The 21,227-nt window shown below is 38.8% G+C and overlaps 1 protein-coding gene and 1 long non-coding RNA gene across 5 annotated transcripts in view; one reads left to right on the forward strand and one right to left on the reverse strand.

Moving 5' to 3' along the window:
* LOC134479716 (uncharacterized) overlaps positions 1 to 21,054 on the reverse strand; it is a 27,076-nt gene extending 6,022 nt beyond the window's left edge. Inside the window, exons 1-2 of one of the 2 annotated variants that reach the window (XR_010053376.1) lie at positions 20,732 to 21,054; positions 907 to 1,001 (exon numbers count right to left, since the gene is read on the reverse strand). This is a non-coding gene — a long non-coding RNA (uncharacterized LOC134479716). Of the gene's footprint in view, positions 1 to 906; positions 1,002 to 7,339; positions 8,127 to 20,731 lie in introns of those variants that run through there. The other variant, XR_010053375.1, reaches the window with a different exon arrangement.
* The window catches only part of Zfpm2 (zinc finger protein, multitype 2), a 437,310-nt gene that overhangs the window by 291,956 nt on the left and 124,127 nt on the right, over positions 1 to 21,227 (forward strand). The window lies entirely within an intron of this gene.

Below are 21,227 nucleotides of genomic sequence, written 5' to 3' on the forward strand. Positions count from 1 at the left end.
TATCTCAGAGCATATCATCAAATACAATATAAATTTTGTATGTACAGCATTTTATAGAAGTGGTTTAACTGGGAAAATTTTTGTGGTGTTTGTTAAAGGATAAAAATAGGCTTCGTCCTATTACTATTGATGACTCAGGCTTACTTAAAATACTGTTAACTGCAGCTGACGCCAAGACTAAATATAACTATGAAGCTTTTTATTTTCTGAGCATCCGTAAAATAAGTATTTAAACGTCACATTTTGTCACTTATAGCTATTTGACATGCTGGCATCATTCTGCTTAGCCAAACGAGAAGATAAGACAGTTTTTGACATTAACATTCCTAATCTGATGTGTTTTTCCTGCCTCAACTGGTCCATGTCCTTCCAGAAAGTAATTAGGTCATCCAGACAGTGAAAGGCCAGATTGGTTGGTCATCTGATGTTGCCATTATTCTCAACAGACCCCAGATAATTCTAATTTCCTTATCTCCAGAGGCAACCTACTCAACAGCCCCACACTGGAGTTAAAGAGAACACTGCTGGAGGAGTGTGCTCAGGCCAGCACTGCTAAAGCCCACCCCTGGTGGCTGCCCAGCTATTCTCTCCTTTCCACAGATTAGGAGGCATGGCTACATTTTCAGGCATGACAAAAAAACGAGATAACTATTCTGAGTATTCAAAGCTACACTTTTAGCTTCTTCTGCATGGAGTTTTTTCAATCATCTCAGTTTCAAAGTTATTTTTTCGTGCAGCTATTTCTAAATAACTCACTCACTAGGTCTCTGTACTAAGTCAGAATGTCAATCAAAAGACTGAAAAGCTATCAAGTAACCCTCCTTTCCCCTTACTACAGACTCCTTTGTAGGTAAGAGCATCTTATCATCGTAAAGACTCTACATAAAGTTAAGGCCAATCACTTACCCTCTCTAGACACTTGTTTGCATAGGCTTCTGTGAATACAGTGTTCCAATAGCTTCTTGGTGGGATTTTTATGGGGAAACACCTAGACACAGCCCCTGTGTGTTAAGACAGCCATAATAGTCCTGATTACCATCTATTCAACCAAATTTACCCTTAGGGGCAAAAACATATGAGTTAACAGACAATGGCACCAGGCCTTAAGGATGATGTATGAGAATACATGTCCATCTGTTATATAAGAGGGGAAAACTTTACAACTATCACTAGGTAGCATTGTGTCTACTTATCTAGCTTTTAAAGTGTATCATAAACTCGGAGACCTATAGCCTTAAGAAACCACTGACTTTGTTATTGATAGGGCATAATAACTTCCTGTTTTTTTTTAAAGATTTATTTATTTATTATATATAAGTACACTGTAGCTGTCTTCAGATACACCAGAAGAGGGCATCAGATCTCTTTACAGATGGTTGTGAGCCACCATGTGGTTGCTGGGAATTGAACTCATGACCTCTGGAAGAGCAGTCGGGTGCTCTTAACCGCTGAGCCATCTCTCCAGCCCAACTTCCTGTTTTTAACATTTGCTTGTTTATTTGAGTACCTGTTTACATATAGTATTTGTGTGAGTGGTACAGGATAGACATGCTATGACACATGTGTGGAGGTCAGAGGTCAACATGTAGGACTTGATTTTCTCATTTTTTGATCTTTGGTCCTAACAACTAAACTTGGGTATTTGGGTTTGTTGGCAAGTATCCTTACCTGATGAACCATCTGATTCACTCATTATTTCATTTTCAATGATAATCTTATATAAAAATTAGTATGATTATTAATGTGCTGATAATGTTAATAGTAATAATAGCTGTCATCAGACATTAAACTATTTCTACTCTATGCTCTATTCTCATTGTTTCCAATCCTGTTTATTATTCCAACATATGCATAAGATAAGCAGAATCATTATATTCTAGAGACAAAAAAAAAAAAAGACTGAGGCTCAGAGACATGAAACTCAGCAATAAAAGTAACTCCTGCAATATGAACCTGGTATTCAGTCCCAGGACTAATTTCATGACTATTTTTAGAAAATAAAATCAGAATGGCTTTCAAAGCCGCCATTGACTAGGCCAAGATTATAGGTTATTTTTCTTCTTTGAAAAATTTCATACATGTTCTCAGTGATGTTATTTTCCTTCTTTGGCTTGTCTTTGAAGAGGAAATGCTCAAGAACAGAAACAGCAGTGACCACACGATCTGTGGTAATCCGTGTTACTCTGTGACCATCTTTAAAGTTCCAAGTTGTACTTTATACATATTTCGTCATGCAATTAATAAATTAAGACATTACTGCTTTTCTTCTCTATACTAGGCACTAATGAGATAATGACAGAAATGCTAACATGGTCTAAATCGGGAAAGAAACTTACTGCACTCCAAACAAACTGATCAATATTTAAACACAAATATTTTTCATTATCAGCACCGTGATCCACCTTAAAACAGAAGATCTGCTGAAGTTTGTTAGAACGTTGATACAATAGCTTTGTCCATTTTGATAGCCAATTTTCAAAGTAGTCTTCCAGCCAGTGCTTAACTTTACCCAGAGGGTCTAATATCATACAAATAATAAACTAATTTAAAAAGAAAACAGTGTTCATCTTTAAACATGTATTTAAATACTCAGTAAATTAATAAAAAATGTGTGAATGTCATCTCATTTTACTGTATTCTTGAAAGAGAGTGAGTGCCTGAACCAAATATTTAGCAGTAGGAATTATAAAATCATAAGACGATTAAGTTAGCTAGTCTTAGAATTCCAATATTGCTTTTTAAATGACTTCAGGATATAGGAGGTACTAAGGTTATTATCTGTTATCTGGAATACAGTGGAATTGTACAACTGGATAATAACCAAACAAACTGACACAATGTAAAATTACATTATCAGTGTGTTAAAACAAAATTGCGCCCTAAAGGAGTCCACATGCCAGCTCAGAGCTGCAGTGTAATTATGCTTAACTCTGATAATTAAAATACAACGGAGATCAACAGAATCATTTTCATTAAGAAAATTATTAATGATGGTGGTATAGCAGTAATTGATTGCAGAGCACCACAGGATAATGTGACGCTGGAAACCCAACGTGTTTCATGATCGTCTGAGGCTTTTTCTGGTTATGTTCTGTTAAAATGAGAAAGACGTTTTGAGGCGTGAGCAGTTTATTATGCCCGCTCTGAGAATCAGTGATTGGAAAAATGGCTGCTTTAGAAAATAACAGTTTTGATTCGAAGGGTCATTTCAGAGAGGTTTGTAAGGTCAAGACAAGCGGCCCCACTAGTGATGGAGTTATTGTTAACAGAGCCTGCTGTTGCAAATGGCAGAATGGCAGCGGACTCAGCAAATATTGGACCCTCTCTCTGCTGGTTCCATTTCTTACTGAGCATTTTCTGTGTTTACAACTATGTTAATGGCTTAATAGTATTGTGCTGACCCAAGTCTGCTTACACATTTACACTTATTATTAATTTATGCTATGTATGCCACAATATACTTGTTTTCATACAAATGTCGTGATGAGTTTTTTTGATGAAATACTGTTAAATAAACACGTATTATATCATCAGTTACATTAATGAGGGAGATGTGCTAACGTGTGTTAGAAACAATATTTTAAACTAGCTTGGATCCATCATACATGAGTGAAGCGTGTGAGTCTTGAGGGATAGAAACTAAGTCAGACTGTTGGCAAACGACAGGAACTGACGATAAATCAGTGTTATGTGGATAAAAATGAGAAATGCAAAGCAGGGTCTTCGGAGAGGTGAATCACTATCACGTGAGGATGTTAGCGTGTCAGTCAAACAGATAATAATCTTGGAAGCCACCCCCAGAAGTATCTTTGTCAGCTAAACTGAGGGAGAACTCCTGAGAGTAAAATTTTTTAGAACGAGACATTGCAAATAGCTTTTTAAACATCGTACAGAATAGATGAAGTTGTTGCCTTATAATTCTACTTGAGAGAAGCAGAAAATATGCTTTTGTATCCACTGTAATTAGAGTAACATTTAAAATCATATGCACAAGAGACATAGTGAAATAAAATTGCATGAAATTGCAAAAGCATCTCTGTAAAAGAGCGATTTGTGGACATTATTTGGATCTACTTATGTTCCTTATTCGAGACGGAGCCTAAAACCTGAGACGCGCTAGGCAAGTTCTTGTCGAACAGCTGAACTTTGAGCCTTGTATTCTCTCTTAAAACTTCTCTTCTTAGAGCATTTTTCTCCTAGAGTTTAAGACAAGTGCTTACATATTCAAATCAACTCTGTCTTAACCCGTTCTCACACTCTCATTCATTCATTCAGTCACTCACTCATCATTGCGTGACATTGCTGGAGATCAAACCCATGTCTCCATGTCTACACATGTACTGGGAACCTGTTGTGCCTTTCTTCTTCTGTGATCCAAACTGTAGAATGAGGTATGTTTAATTCACAAAATCCTTACGCCACAAAAAAAAAAATCAATTTTTCTGTTTTATATAGTTAAGCTTTCTTAATACATATATGCATGCCTTAAAACTACTTTTTGTTAAGATAATTTTTCTAAATAAAATACAATTAATTGAGTACATGTATATTCTCCAAAATATGGTATTGGAATGAGGATCCAAATTAATCTAAAACAAGCCTTGGCCCTACCATACTCACCGAAACCTTTATTAATCAAGCATATTTAAATTTTTAAATAAAGACTTCAGTCAGTAGCTCATAAGCAAGCCAAGATTCATGAAGGGTATTTTTTAGAATAAATTAATTAGAAAAATAAAGATTTTTCTTTATTTTGTTTAATTTAAGTATCAGTTCGAGAAATGAGCGAGAGCATTTAAAGGGTCTGAGTCTGTGAGCACAGTGGCTCATTGCATGGGATGCTCACAGAGTACAGTTCTGTGAGGGGAGGCAACTTGCAAATGAGAACCGGGATGGGTAAATACATTTCCCACCATTCACTTGACTGATGCCAGGAGTCCTTGATGATCACATCATGGTAGAACCGGTCATCCAGCCATATCCATAATCAAAATGAGAGTTTAGCCAGATAACTGTGTCAAAAATAAGCTTTTATCCACATTCATTTAAAAAATTATGTCCTGACGGGAAAAATGGCATAGTCACACACTTCTAGCAGGTAATATGCCACCCTCCTTACACTACTTATTACCTGACTCGGTTTTCCTTATTCTCAGGGCAACGGGCTTGTGTCACACGGATCCATCATTCTAAATACTCTGTCCACCTCTTACACTTCTCTTTTCATGACCCTTATCAGCCTGACAATACCGCTGGCTGTTTGCCGTTTGCCTGGCTAGACCCAACAGACAGATGGTTACTATTTGTGAAGCGCTCAGAATAGCACTCTCCTTAGTTCCTTTCCCCATTCCTGTGACCAAATACCTAGCAAAAAAAGCAACTTAGGAAAGGACAGATTCATTGAGAAGACGCAGTCATTGTGTCAGGGACACGATGGTGTGTGTGTGAGGTAGCTGGCTGCAGTGCACACAAAGTCAAGAAGCCTGGACCGTGAATACTGTTGCTCTTGTCTTTCTCATTCCCTCCCATTGGATTCCTAGCCTATTCCAAACGTCCATTAAATATCTCTTAGAGAACACCTCTTACTGTGCTCAAAAGTATGTGCCCTAGATGATTCTTAATCTTGTCAAGTTGGCAACGAAATTAACCATCACAAGCAACTAATAAAGAAAGAACCCTCTAAAAGTTCTGTTGGACATAAAAGAAAAGACCCACCACAGCTCTCACCACTAATAAAAGAACTGTAGCAAATTTCTGGTTCAGTTTCTATTATATTTTGTCATACAATAAATGTCACCTGCATGGATGGATATAACTTAGCATTCTGAATTTATTTTTCTAATTAATCTCCAAAGTGATATATAGAGATGTAGGTTATCACTTCCTCAGATACACAGCATCACAAAGACTGGAAACTGGCATTGCATGAAAACCTCCAATGACTTGCCATTATAATTAAAGTGTTTCTAAGTTATTGATTGTGTGCAGGGCCAAATTGGGCCAACTAAGCTGTTTGTGTACATAAAGTTTTATTAGAAGATAGCCATAGAAATTTGCTTTTATATTGTCTGCAGCCACCTTTTACTCTAGCATAAGAGTTGAATAATTGTATGATAATCCAATTTGCAAAGTCAAAAGTTATTAGTTTGTTTGTTTATAGAGAAGGGGAAAATCCATTTACTTTCACCAAACTCTTAGTCCAAGGTACAGTTTAGGACTGTGTCCATCTAGGAACATGCCACCTGCCACTGACTAACTCCATAGCCTCTTAATCTACTAACGCCCAGTTTTCCCATTGCAGTGCCATAAGCACTGTACTTCTGATTGGAAATGTCGTCACTGTCTCAGAGACTTCACTCTGATCTGTCCTTACCTTGCTTTTTCTCTGTCTTCTATGACTCTCTTGCAGTCACTAGCACTGCTAAAATGTCTCTATTCTCGAAGTTGTGGCTGGAGAACATTCTAGTACCTGAAGCTGAGGAGAGCATCATAGCCAGTCCCATCTCTCCATTACCTTCATACGACATTTTCTAAGATTTGTTTATTTAGGTATTTTATGCATATGAGTGTTCTGTTGGCATGTGTGCCTGCATGTCAGAAAAGAACATCAGATTCTATCATAGATGTTTGTGAGACACCACCTGGATGCTGGGAATTGAGCTCAGGAACTTCAAAAGAGCAGCCAGTGGTGAGCCATGTCTCCAGTCTCATATTTGAAATTTTAATACTTGTCTCATGATGATTTTTTTAAGGACAGGAATATGTTTTTACACAATGCAGGCCACAAAATACCTGCTCAATACATAGTTATGAAAGCATATAGAAACTGATGTATATATTTAGTAATAGCCTGAAAACTTTGGTCAGTTTTCTGAAATGTATTCAAATTTTATCCCATCATTGTCCCTTAATTTTTAGGATCTTATTTATAATTAACACGAGGTTTTAGTTCTGTGATCATCTTAAGCATGGTGCCTTCTATATAGCTATCATCATTTCCTTTGCCTCTGATGAGACACGGAGGATGTAAAGGAATTTTTATGTCATGCCTCATTTCTTTCTTTATCTTCCCATTTTTGTCCTTGTATTTCACACTGAAGCTTCTCTCTCACACATTGTTTATTATACACAGATAGATGTCTGTTTCACTTCTTAAGATTGATTAACTCAAGGCAAAGGCCATGCAAGTAGGCAAGACTAACACCTGCCGATATTTGCATATGATCACAGAACAATAGACAACCATGGTAAACAGCTTCTCAAAATTCAATCCTTTTTAAGCATAGTATTTTTGTTAGTTATTTGGGAACTTCCTATAATTTATTCTGATTATACTCACCCCTGAGTCCTTCCGTATCAGCCCTGCTCATCCAACTGTGAGATCTCTTACCATCCATTGAGTCCAGTTTGTATTATCCAACTATGCTTAGGAGAGACGACAGTCTTGCAGTCACATTATTAAAGAAATCTAATTCTTCCTGTCCCAGTTGCTATCAAATGCCAATAGTGGCGAGATTGTGTGCCCTCCTCTCCTGCTTCCGTTCATGTTTGGATTTTGTCTGACTCGAGCTTGTGAAAGTCTTGCGCTTGCCGTTGGTGTCACCATGGTTTCACCTGTGAAATGTCTGGGTTGTTTGCTGTCATTGTTGCTTCCTTGTCAGTGGTCTTTCTCATCCTGCTCTACACAGCTTATGAATAGCCCCCTTGGATAAGCTCGTCCCTGGAAGCAAAGCCTGCCCATGCCAGGCCTGCCCATGCCAGGCCTGCCCATGCCAGGCCTGCCCATGCCAGGCCTGCCCATGCCAGGCCTGCCCAGGCCTGTCTCCAAACTGTCTGCCCAATGGCATTTCAGGAAGTACCACTTTGCCTTATAGGGATTGGTTAGTCGTGTTGGGTGGTGGGCAACTCTGCCTTCACATCTTGCCCCTACTTTTAGTCTTAGGAACCTTTACTCATAGATCATGTCTGGAGTTCCTGGACTCAATACACTTGCTTCCTGGCCTCTTTCCCTTTAAGTACTTGGGTTTTTATCTTCATGGGTTCTCTTCTGTTATTTATCTCTTAATTAATTTTCTATCTTCCAATGTTTTGTCCAATTTCACAATCTGCTTTCCTCATCCATTTGTTCTTACCATTTTCTCTTTTCTCATTGTATTGACAATTTAGCAGATGCATAAATTCTATTTGTCATCCTACCAGCAGTCCCCTCTGCTGCTTTTCTCATGAGCGTGAGTGCCCTTGGGAAGCACTACATCTGAGAGACCCTTGGTTTTCATGTGTCCTCTCCTAACTAGCCATTTTTCCAACTCCACTGGAGTGAGCTTCTCACAGTTCTGCAGCCAGATTTTCTAGTTTGTTCTAGTTTGATCTAGTCATCCTTCTTCATGCTCAATGACAAGTTCCTCTGTCATTGTCCATTCAATAACTAAAAGGCATTAAGAGTCCTCTTTCATTAGTTTCTTCCTGTACTATCTCATTTATATGCTTTAAAATCATTTCTCCTTTACACTGTAATTACATCTTTTTCCCTTCCCTTTCCTTCCTCCAAATCTATTCATGTTTTGTTTCATTTAACCCTTTAAAGTTTCTACTATAGACTGCAATCATGCCCATGTATTTAAAATACTTCCTTGCTTACTGCTCTGCCATGTACATCATATTTTCTGTACTTGAAATGAAAATCCTGATTCTTTTACTTATGCCATGAGCTAATCACTGCTCAAGGTATAGTCCCAAGCAAGTTTGGAGTACCTTAGATATATTGACACTATTTTTGATCTCTATATATCCATAAGTACCACATAATATATACTTGTTAAAATTGAACTATTATTTAAGGTATTTATGATTCAAAGAATAACTTAGAGTAGGACTTGATGTAGCATCAACAGGATAGCAATAGTATCAATTAGTAATGTTAAAATTGTTTGAGAGTCCAGAGGCCCCTTGCCATTTCTTTCACATCTAGAAAATGTTTCATAGGAAGGTTTTTGAAGTTCTAGGAAAGCCATACACACACAACATACATTGTGCTTTGTCAGGCAATACATGCATGTATGAAAAAATATGGAAAACAAACAGGATCTCCTTATAAAAAAATGTTGCCTTATTGTGGAATCAGCTCAGCAATTATGACAAGACATTGATTCTCTCGTATTAAATACTTTCTGGATCCTGTTTACTGCAGAGAAGTGGCTACAAGTTTTCATTTTTGTCCTTCATGAAAAATAAAAAAGCCAGCCAGCTATCGAGTCTGTGTTCAGATACCCACATCAAAGGCTGTTACTGTTACTGTTGGTGTCTAAGTCAATCCTGTTTTAGAGGTCTGTTTTTAAAGTCAAGGCGTTACTTTGTATTTCACAACATGCATTAGTAGCTTGGGGAAGATACATTCTCATTTTCTGAGGTCTTTGAAACTGTCAGACAACATTGGGTTAACCATGATAGCATTTTGTTATATAGCAAGCATGAATATCCCAACCTAGGGAATGGATCAAGTATTCAAATGTTCATATATGAACAAATAAGGCATATCTATTTGCATGGTTCTGTGTATTTCTCATTGAAATTCATTTGAAATAAATGATCCTAACCCAGTTTTTACCTTTGAAAACCTAGTGTTTGCCATTATTATCTAGCGTTCTTTGTCAAAAAAGATTTACTAGACTGATGTACCCTTCCTATCATCCTTCAAGGAAAGGCAATTTTATTATTAACTTCATAGAACATTATTAAGTATATGTAACAAGGATGGTAAAACTTCTTAGTGAATTACCATAGTTTGCTTCTCCAGTCCCCCTAAAGATAATCAATTTTCACACAAAAAAATATAAATTATGACATTGGAGTCTTTTGATGTCGGAATTAGTATTACACGCATGCAAATCCTTTGGTATAACCCCTACTATGATGGTATTTTCTTTCTTTCTCTCTTTCCTTCTTTCTTTCTTTCTTTCTTTCTTTTGGGGCATGGTGAAGGGAATTGAAGAAGTAGTGGAGACAGAGAAAGGTAGGGAGACAGAGAGGAGAGGAGAAGAAAAGAGAGAGGAGAGGGGAGGGGAGGAGAGGAAAGAGAGAGAGAGAAAGGAGGAGGAGGAGGAAGAGAAGGAAGAAGAGGAGGAGAGGAGAGGAGAGGAGGAGGAAGAAGAGAGACATAGAGGTTAGCCATGAACACATGGAGAGAGTAGGGGGAGGGGAATGGGGAGAGAAGGGACAGAGGGGGAAAATGGTAAAAGAGTAAGAGATGCAGTTTTCTTATCTGTCCACTTTGTTTTTATTAGTTCTCATTAGTTAGTTGAGAGTTTCATAGGTGAGTATAATGTTTTTTGGTCAACCTTGTCCTATATTCCTTTCTCTTTAAGTTCTCCCACATATCCTACTAGTCCCTCCTCTCAACTTCATGTGCTCTTTTTTAAATCAACTACGCCCCCTTAGTGCTGCCAGTATGCATCTGTGCAGAACCATTGACTGGAGCATGGACATTATCCAGAGTAAAATCCTGGCTCTCTCTCCTCTAGAAGCCAACAACGGTGACCAGTAGCTCCTTAGCTGGGGCTGGGACTTGATGAGCCCCTCAACACCCACACTGGGATCCTGTCTGGATGAGGCATAACTTTTGCATAGCTTCTGCATGAGATCACAGCTTCCCTCTACCCATGAATGTAACATTCCTGCCATGCTTGTAAAACACTGTTAGGAAACAATCATTACTTCAACCATGATCCCAGAGCCTTGAGGACGGGGTATATGACGTCAATATCCCATTTAGAGCTGACCATTCTGCAGCGCCCTATTCTCTGTTAGCTGACCAGTTGGGAATATATATTAATCACCATCTCCTGCAAAAGAAACATCTCTAAGGGGTGTTGAGAGCTACATTAACTTATGGCTATAAAAATAAATATTTAGAGGTCAATATAATATAATGTCCATTTTAAAAAGTAATAGCTTTGGGTTCTCTCTAGGGTCTATCACCTAGACAATCACAGTTTGTAGGCCCAGTTAATGTTACCAGACATGAGTTCCTTCTCATGGGAGCTAATCTAATCGAAAATAGGTTATTCTGAAATTTTTCATGTCAATAAAGCACCAATGTACTTATTTTGCTAATATAATCATTACTGTAGCTCAGAGGGTTCACAGACTGTTGATGTATTTTGACTGCTGGTGTGTTTTTCTATGCCTATATAGCAAGTTGTAGGAGTATAAAAGCAACCCAGAAGGGGTAAAGTTCTCAGTCATTTTCAGTTTGATTTCTCCATGTACTGTACATGATGCAGCATGGAGTATCTTCAGCTATAGGGTCTTATCAATATTTCTGGAAAGCAATCAATATTAATGACTGTAGCTTGCATTGCTTTGGGGGCATATGATAGTCCACTCTTAGAAGTGTGCTTTTAGTTTAATGACTTATGGTTTTTATCCCTTCCTACAGGTTAGCTGCATTTAAGCTCTTTTTATACATGTATATTTAAAATATGAATATCTAGATTAAATTGTGGTCATTGCTTTTGTGGGGCTTTTTATTTTGTGATTGTTTTAATTTTAGAAAATCTTTATATTTGATCTTTGATAATGACATAGAAGAAACAAGAACCTACTCTCTGCACAAATAATTTTTGACTTTTGTTTATAGGTTGTGTATGTTTGTATGCATGTGTGTGTAATTTGGTATGTGAACTCGTAGATGCACAGGTTGGTGTCTAGTGTTTTCCTTGAACCAGGATCACACATTGAACTCAGCATGCATTGATCCACTAGACTAGCTGACCAGGGAACACTGGCGACCCATCTGTCTCTTCTCAAAGGCTAAGGCTAAGAGTTCTGCCCTTCCATATCTGGCTACATTTTATATGGCGGCTGGGGATCTGTACTCAAGTCCTCAATTTTGTAAGGCAAGCCTACTTTACCCACTGAGTAATCTCAGTAGCACATAACTTTTTTATTTATTCATGGATTTGCTATAATTTTTTCATGTTAGAGGGAAATTAGCCCAGAACCTTGGATCCAGGCGATTAGTGTTCTAACACTCAATAAATTTTACCTTAGCTCCATAGTGTACTTTTTAAGGTAACTCCCAAGATATATTTAGACAATCATTTTTACACACATATGAAAATGAAACAAGATGATTAAAAAAAATAACCACTGCATGCATGGTATTTGGGATCTCCTGTGCAGCAACTAAGTTGCCACTGCTTACCAGGTAGCGAATCTGTTAAATATTCCCAGCATGCTCAAGTCACAAGTCACTGAGTGGATAATAAGTTGTCGTTTGTCCATATCATCAAAATTATCCCTTCTTAAATTTCTTACATATGTTGTTACTTAATATTTGGTTGATAGCCGACCAGAAATTTTCTATTAACTCACTAGGACCATGATACCGCCTTATCCCTCAGTCTTCTCAAACCCAGAGTCACATTTTCACAAGATCTCCGGTGAGTACTCTGTGAGAGGACAACAGTTAGTCTTCCCTAGCTACTGGTGTAGTATCTCCCGGTCTGAGACTTGTGAATTAATTTGCATTTCAGAAACAAGTAACAATCTCAGTCACAGTTCAAGAATGTCATTAAGGGAAAATAAGAAGGTTGAGAAAATTTCCCTCCTTTGTCTTTGGATAAGCCACAGCATGAGCGCTGTATTGTTTTTCTTCCCTCGGCTCCTCATCTGTCATTCCTCCAGAAGGAATTACGGACAAGAATATGAGGCTCTGCTCTACCAGCAACATTTATTGCTCTTTTCCTCTTCTCTCCAGCACCTATTAATTTATATCGGGCATTAAACCGTAATGCTGTTTCTTTTCATGGTAAAAATGGCCCTGCATGTATGACTTTAAATCCACACTTGTTATTTTTGCAAAAACAAAATGCTAAATAAGTACTAAGGGGAAATAGAGACCCATGACCCCTGACCCTCTCAGAAGGCTCGACTCGATCATCCTCCCTGCAAAGTAAAAAGAATTTAAAAAAGAAACAAGGGGAAAAAAAGGGAAAAAACAAATTTGCTGAGCCCCACATTTCAAGTTGTCGACAACCCTATCCACTAGAAAACAGAAGAGAATATATATGCTCTCTGTCCTGTCAAAAGGCTTCCGCCTTATCTTGAGAGACTGTCAGGGCAGGAACATCAGTGAATGGACAGGAGTCTATTAAATTAATAAGCTGCTGTATGGTGTCTGGAGAGTTATGATGCTCTATAAATCCAGTTTGATCATGGTGGACGGGGTTTAAATCTGCCGACTTCTAATACACATCCAGTTCCTGGATTGGATTTGAAGTTCTGTGCCGGAGACGCAGGAGATAGTCCTATAGTGTATGAATTAAGATTTATCTCCTCCTTCTTCTATCCCTCTTCCCCCTTATGCTACTTACAAAAATGAAAGCACCTTAGGGATCCCAGCAAATGTTACTGCCAGAAAAGAAAGAACGGTTGTCAAGGTGAAAGCGCGACCTAGAAGCCCAAAATCAACCCTTGGCGCTCCACTCAGGCAGCCCCATCAGGATGACTGTTTAAGGTCCGTGCAGAAGGAAGGGTGCCTGAACTTATCTACAGCCCGCTTTATAGTGAAGCCTGTCAAATCCTACGGGTCTATATTTATGACAGAAGGAAAACTAATGGTGTCAGATCTGCCCTACAGTAATAAAAGAAATCAGGAAATATTCTCACCCCTTTAAATAAAGGCCTCAGATACAGCTTGTGCTGTGACAAAAAGCTTGTTCAAGTTTTTTGCCTACACCCACTGGAGGCTAAAGACCCATACTTCATCATACAAATTCCCAAGTAAACTACTCATTTCAGGGGAAAAACAACTTATTATATAGCATGACAAATTCAAAACAAAAATATGTTCAATAATCATAAAATTCTCCCTGCTAAATAAGTTTATTGCACTGAATAGAACATTTAAAGCAGGGGGAAGTGGCTAATTATATGGTTATTTCCTGTGTTTACTGTTGTTCTTATAAATGTAGATATTAATTTCTTGCTTTATATTCATGATTGAAAAACCTGCACTAACAGGCAGTGCCTTGGTCTAACGGATATCTTACACCCATTTCAAGTTCTTTTTAAGTCACCAGTACAACATGTTTATATAGAGTTGCCCTGTTCTCTCTCTGTGCAAGAGGATAGCATTTTTGATTGTTTTATTTACGCTCCAAGTGTTGCCTCTTCCCTGTCTCCCACACACAGAGTTTTTCACCCCATACCCTGTCCCCTTCGACTCTGAGAGTCTCTCCTCCCGCCTTGTTCCCCTGGACATGCTCCTTCTCTGGGACATCAAGTCTCTTCAGGATTAGGTACATCTTCTCCCACTGGAGTCAGACGACGCTCAGCTGTTCAAGGCTGGACTCACAAGCGAGAATATGAGTCTGGTTGTCACAGCATACTAAATCATCACAGAAGCAAGGCGAGCTCTGTGGAAGCAGAGGCACCCACAGTTGGTGCTCACTGCAGACAGTACAGAGTCTTGGACATTGGGCCATTGAATACTAATAAATACTGAGTAAAGGCAATAAGATTGTGTTCTTTTTCTTACAGGATTACTGGTTGAGCTTTCTGGAGCTTATTTTAGGGAACTGATGTGTTAGTAGCTAAAGCATCTGTTGCTCTTACAGAGGAGTGGAGCTTAGTTTCCAGCACCCTTATTGGGCTGCTCACAACCACCTGCAGTACCGGACCTGAGGTCTCTGATGCCCTCTTCTGGCACACACGGACACCTGTACTCAGGGACAAACGTGCACAAATAAATAAAAATAATATAAATATTTAAATGAAAAATATGTATTATACCACAGTGTTAACAAATGAAACCGCTCACCACAAGCCCGCCTCTGCTGTTTTATTCATTTATCCCGTTTTCTTCTTCATTCCTACATTCAATTGACACTTAACAACTTTATCAGTAGGTGGACATTGTTATAGACTCAGTAGTGAACAGCACATCCCTATGCTCATTCGCATGTTTGCCCAGAGTGCCAAAATTAATGATGAACTAATTCACAAGTTTATAGGTTGATCAATGCCCCACCCCTCCTGTGTTTTTTCCCTTGATTTCTTTTTCTTATTTTACATAGAATAAACTAAAAAATAAAAGCAAGAGTATGTGAAAGAAATTCTTGTTATCACTAAAATTATCTCCTCTGGGATTGCCTCTGAGCTCTGAAAACTACTGACTTTTTCAGTGGAAAGTTATTTGGGATGTTTCACTATAATTTGCTGGGATATTTCTAAATGTAGAATCCTATCCTGTAATACTAATACACTCCCCATTGCTGGAGATTAAGTGGATGTTTTGGTAATTACACCACAGTCTTAAATAAATCTCACCCTGTCACTCTCTCCTCCCACAACCACTGAAGTCTCTACCTAGCCAGGAAATGCTTAAGAAAACAGATTAGTCCCCCATGGCACCCTGCAGTCTGAGGAATAGAGAGGGGGGAAGTGTGCAGGGTCTTGACTTAATGGCACTCCCAGATTCTAATTCCCAAGGTCGCTCTTAGACACGGTGCCATTAAAAGGATCACAGCTACTCCCAAAACCAGGAAATGCATCCTTATGGCCTTTGCTTCGGTGGCAGTGCTAACAGTGCATGATGAGAACAATATCATAAAGCTTTGCAAGGTTCTGGCCTAGTCAGTATTCTGTAAACAACATCTTCCTCCAAACTCGTATTCGTATTCTCATTCCAGAATACAGGACACCGGATGCTTCAATGTTAGCAGCAGAGCGGTTTAAGGATCAATAGCTGAATTCTAATCAATGGGTAAAGGGATGCTCTGCCTCACCCGCTCTTACTCTTGCCTCTTGTGTGTTGGGATCAAAGCAGAGAGAATAGATTTTGTTGGGAAGCAGTAAAGCAGGTCACAGCTTCGAGTGAACTTCTTCCCGCTCTGGAGTGAGTTCGGCTGATCACTTCCTTGTCCACACTTGGCCTGTTTGATGAAATTTTGTGTTATCAGGTAGCACTCTATGCTACTGAAATTTCAGGTGTGCTAGAAGAAGCTACAGCAGAAACTACCATGCCTTACGTATAGCTTTCCAAATGCAGACGAAACGTAAACTCAAGCATTTGATCTAGAGAAAAATGTTGGTCTTCTTCTGTGGCTTCTACTGCAAAAGTTCTCTTATTTTCTGGATGAAGAAACTAGGAAGATAGCTTAAGGTAATAGAGTTAGTATAGGATAGAGTAAATATTTAGACCTGATTTTGCCCAAAACTTATTTAAAAATAAAATAAAAAGGGTGCTTAATCTTGCCTGTGCATATCACACTGTAATGCCCAATTAAATAATAATGGAGGCTTGACTGTAAATAAATATTCTGAGAAACACTAAAAGGCAGGTGAATGCCTAATTATACAAAAATAATAAAGCATATTCAGTAAAAACTAACCAATGTGGCAAATTATAGTGTCTCTTACCTATTAATATTAGAATGGAATGAAATAAATGTCATAAGCATGCAATTAAAGTATAAAATATATCTATCAAGCCAGGAGTTTCTTTCCATTCTAAACAGCGAAAATGTGATTTCTACCTACACAGATTGTGCGTGTGTGTTGTACATGGTTTGTGTCTAGAAGCCCTCAAATGGTGTTCGTCAAAATGATGTGTTGGGGACACAGGTATATTGTTTGTTGCATGAGTAATTAATTCTTTTTATGGCTGACTAGTACTTCTGCTTCTCTTACTACCAATCAGATTGCTCTCTTTCAATGGGAATTTTGATTTTTTTTTCCTCAAAAGAAGAAAAGTTCTTTTGAGAGAATCTAGAAGTCTCTGTGACACGATAGCATCACATCAAGGCATGTTTTCTAGCATTCTCTTGGAGGACAGAAGGATGCAAGTCATAACCCTTGGCTTCTGTAGTGGAGTAACCTTGGTGTCACACTGACCTGAGTCAGCCTGTAGGAACTGAAGAGAACAATCTGACAGACTGTCAGTAATCCTCACCCTAGTCCCCAGTTTCCTCACCCAGGTAGTTCAAAGATGAATGGAATTTAAACATTTCAGGATATTGATGTTTGAAAAAAATTGGTGTGTAAACAGCCTATAAATAAAAGTTAAGTGATGCTGGTGTGAGAATATGCATATATGATAAAAGTTAAATGATATTGGTGTGAGAATATGCATATATGATAAAAGTTAAATGATATTGGTGTGAGAATATGCATATATGATAAAAGTTAAATGATATTGGTGTGAGAATATGCATATATGATAAAAGTTAGAGAACACTGGTGTGTGAATACACATGATTCCTTCTCTTTTCTGGCCATTATCGTTCTTTGTCTTACTAATGGCTTTTCACAAAGCAGAAATCTCTCTTAAAAGTACTTTGGAATCCTTGCATGGCAACAGCCAACTCTATGGAAAACGTCAGAATTATTATTTCAGCGACTAGACAGTTGAATCCCTGAAAAGAATCACTGGGAACACAAATGAACGTCCAAGAAGAAGTAAAACAATTATTTAAAGGAGCAATAATGGGTAATACTAACCAGGGTTCTGAGACCAGGAATAAAATATGTCAGAAGGAGGTGGATCTTAAGGGAATTCGGTGCACTCAGACTTAATTAGAGGCTAGAATTGGACACGACCAGATGATATCAGATAGCCCTGGAAACTCCTTACAGCAACTAAAGCCCCAAGAACGGCCCGAGAACACTGTTTAGTCCGTGTCCTGCGGCATCTTCTACGCCCTTCCTAGAGAAATATATATTTGATAAACTTCTCAACATCCAAATTGCTCATATGTTAAAAAAGAAAAAGAACAAATACAACAGTCTTAAGAAATGAGAAATCACAGAGTTAACGGCAATTGGCTGCTGTGCCCTAACCTTCAACTCAGCCTGGATGATGAACTTATGCTGCTGGTCTGTTGGTTGAAACAAAAGCTCAGAAATGCTGGAACGGAAGCACAAGAGACATGAGGGAGTGAATTGGTTCTCCGCTAGCCAAAAAGTCCTCTAGTACTAGGGGATGGGCAATTTGTTTAAAATTACAAAAATAAGTGTTATTATTTTTACTCTAGCAGTGTTGTACCATAAAATAGTCACATCTAATAACAGTTTCCAGCAAAATACATCCACTACGAAGGATTTATATATGCTGATAAATTGCAAAATAACTCTAATTTTTGAATTGAAAAAAAGAATAGCCCATATAAAGTGTGATTTCAAATCTTTGAAGAAAAACAGTTTTATAAAGTGCTGTCCTTTGGACAAAATATGTAAGTCTTTTAAGAATAGAGATAATTTCTCCAATTAAAATATTGAAGTGTAATGTAGGAGTTTACTTACCAAGCTACAAAGAGAGAACACATATGTTTGGGGGTACAGTATTTTAATAGAAGATACAGAAAAGACTTGCACACAATATGAATTAGTTTTCTGCAGGGTTTTTTTTGGGGGGGGAGAAGAGTTAAAAAGATAAGAGCACTCATTAGGAAACTGCCTTGGAATGGAAACTATGTCTTGTTTTATCCTGATAATAATAAAGGGCTGGAAAAGAAGATAAACTCTTTCCAAAACTCTCTAGGTTGTTCTTAATATTAAATTGTTCTATAAATAATCAGTCAGTCTTTAAAAACTTCCTTGAATGAGCTGGAAACTTAGATACAATTGTTGAGGGATCCGAGACAGCATTGCCAGGGTCCTAAATGTTATGACTCTGCTCTACAGAGCGAGATCATTACCAGCTGAATCCCTAGTGATATCCATTAACCCCTCTAGCATGGTGACCACGGAGAAAAAGCTGGTCAGCCTCCACAGTGCCACATTTCCATTTCATCTCATGAGCTCTTAACTTCATAAGACAGTCAGAGCAAACGCCCCTTTCTCTCCCTATACTAGAACACTGCCAACAATAATGTAAAATGGCAGTGACGAAGACCCCGTTTCACCCACAAGACACTAAGGACATAGCGAAGGATAGTGCATTCATTAGAAGATGATTTTTGAAACCTGCTTTTATGCATACACACATACATCATATGACTAAATGGAAACCTAAATATATGAAGACAAACACTTTAAGGCTTAATACTTATAGTTAAATTTGTTGGTCCTGAAAATGAAAACTAAGCTTTTGCGATCACCCCGCCCCCTAGCGGCACACTGAAGTACTGTCTCAGTGTAGACTACTCAAAGAGTTGCTGGGTTTCCCTGTAAGCCACAGTAACATTTCGGAAATCTCTGCTGGTGTTCTCCAACATTTCAGATCACAGATTTTAAATGTAAGAGCAAGTATCGTATCATAGAAACTAAACACAAGAACTGATAATCCACCAGGAATGTGAAAGAGTCATTAGAGAAACACCCGTTATCCATTCCCGACACTGGTGAGCAGTCTGGCCCCTAAATAAGAGGGGTAGCCAGCTAAAGCCGGGGAAAGAAGAAACTCTGTGCTTTGAGTGGATAGATTTCAAAAGCAGAAAAAAATGGAGCTTTAAAATACCAATAAAATGAGGTTGGAAATAAATGTGTAGCATTTGGAGGAAGAAAGTTTTAGACAAAACTTTGTAAATCTGCTTGAGTTGCTTAATAATCTTGAAAACCCCAAGAAGTTGGTTATAAGTTTTGCTTCTTGGTAACGCAGAATATAAATAAATGTAGTGATAGAGGACAAGAGATAAAAAGAGAAGAGAGCCATTTGTGTTCCCTAACAGCTACAAGGCTTGCCACGGACCTGGAATCCTTCCTCGGGCTTTTCCTAGGAGGGACTGTGAAGACTGTCTGTGTAAATCTCTCACCCTGAGGACCCATATGTCTCTGTAATATGCATTCTGGGTCCTATAACACTCCTGACAGAGGACGGAATCTGGGAATTTCACCTGCCTCAAATAAAGGACTTATCGCTTCAGTTGTTGCACTGTATCTTCCCCGGGTCGGTTGGCTCTATAGTTTCCAGAGAGGCTCCAGGAAAGTGCTGAGACCAACTTTACCACCCCCTTCTCTCAAATTCCCCGTGGGGCTCTGTGATATTTTTTTCAAGGCTGGACTAAAGTTTTATCAGCGAGCGACTCGTGCCATAAAGACTGCAGTGTTAAAGCAAGCTGCAAGTACCATCTCTGAGCCGAGGCTTCAAGCTTTGTCATCACGCTTGAAGAATTTTCTGTTTAATGTACTGTAATGCAGTATTCAATGGGGACACGTTTAATTGAGTTTTACACAACCCAGTTGGGAGTAGCGCTGCAAGGTAGGTGATGTCTGGGTTTTTAATCTTCCACTCCGGAGAGGCTTGTTGACGGAGAGGTTCTTTCTCTTTGTAAGGGGAAAAAAAGGAAGCATGAGAAACGATACATCCGTGGATAAAACCAATTGGCAACCCCCAAAGGAACGAGGGCGATAAGGCGAATCCAGTACTTGGATGAAATAAAAGAACCCAACTGTTCATTTAAATGAGAAACAACACGCAGGATGAAGGAGGTTGCTAGGCTGGGCAGAGGGGTGGGCAGGAAGGAGCTGACAGATCAGCTGAAGCAGGAGGAAGGAAGCACCCAGACCTCAAGACGAGGCCTCTCATGGAGATACTGACCCGTGTTCATTGTGAAGGAAAGTGAGAGGGAGGGGTCACTTTTACATTACAAACAGTGAATAGCTGGACAGGAGCTGTGTCACCCAAATACTGCTTAAAATAAATCGCCATTTATTTCTAACGTCTCAACCTAACCCCAAATCAACCTAGGTAAAAATAGTACAGGGCCATGTCGGAAAGACAAAATAATACCTTCTACATCAGCTCCAAGGTATTAAACTTTCTTAGCGCCGGCCGTTCTGGTTCTGTTTTCTTCTGCTTTAGCGGTCTAAGCTGGCAGAGCAGAAGCAGCCACAGTGTTCAAAGACCGCGTTTCTGTTTTGTCTCCATGACACTGGGCCTAACACTGCCTGCAAAGCTGGTCCAAGAAAACCTTTTCAAAAGAAACATTAGCATTTATCATTAACTTTCTGGTCCCAGCATAGGAGGGTAACCAGATAAGGATTTCTCCATATATTTGTATACTTTAAAGCGTCCCCTTAAAAAGGAATGCTGGGACACATTTACTTGTTCGTTTTCCCTCCTGTGGAGTATTTTCCAGGCTCCCCCTCATTTTGCTATTATTCCAGAGGCTGCCTAGAGATTCGTGTGCCTAGGATTCCATCTCAGAAGACCAGTGCATGATTACAGAGTCGCAGTGGGGGCCAGTCCTGGAAGAATGTCGGGTTATCTCTCATCAGCATTTGAG

The sequence above is a fragment of the Rattus norvegicus genome, chromosome 7 (genome assembly GCF_036323735.1).
Source record: "Rattus norvegicus strain BN/NHsdMcwi chromosome 7, GRCr8, whole genome shotgun sequence".
NCBI classification, from domain to species: Eukaryota; Metazoa; Chordata; class Mammalia; order Rodentia; family Muridae; genus Rattus; species Rattus norvegicus.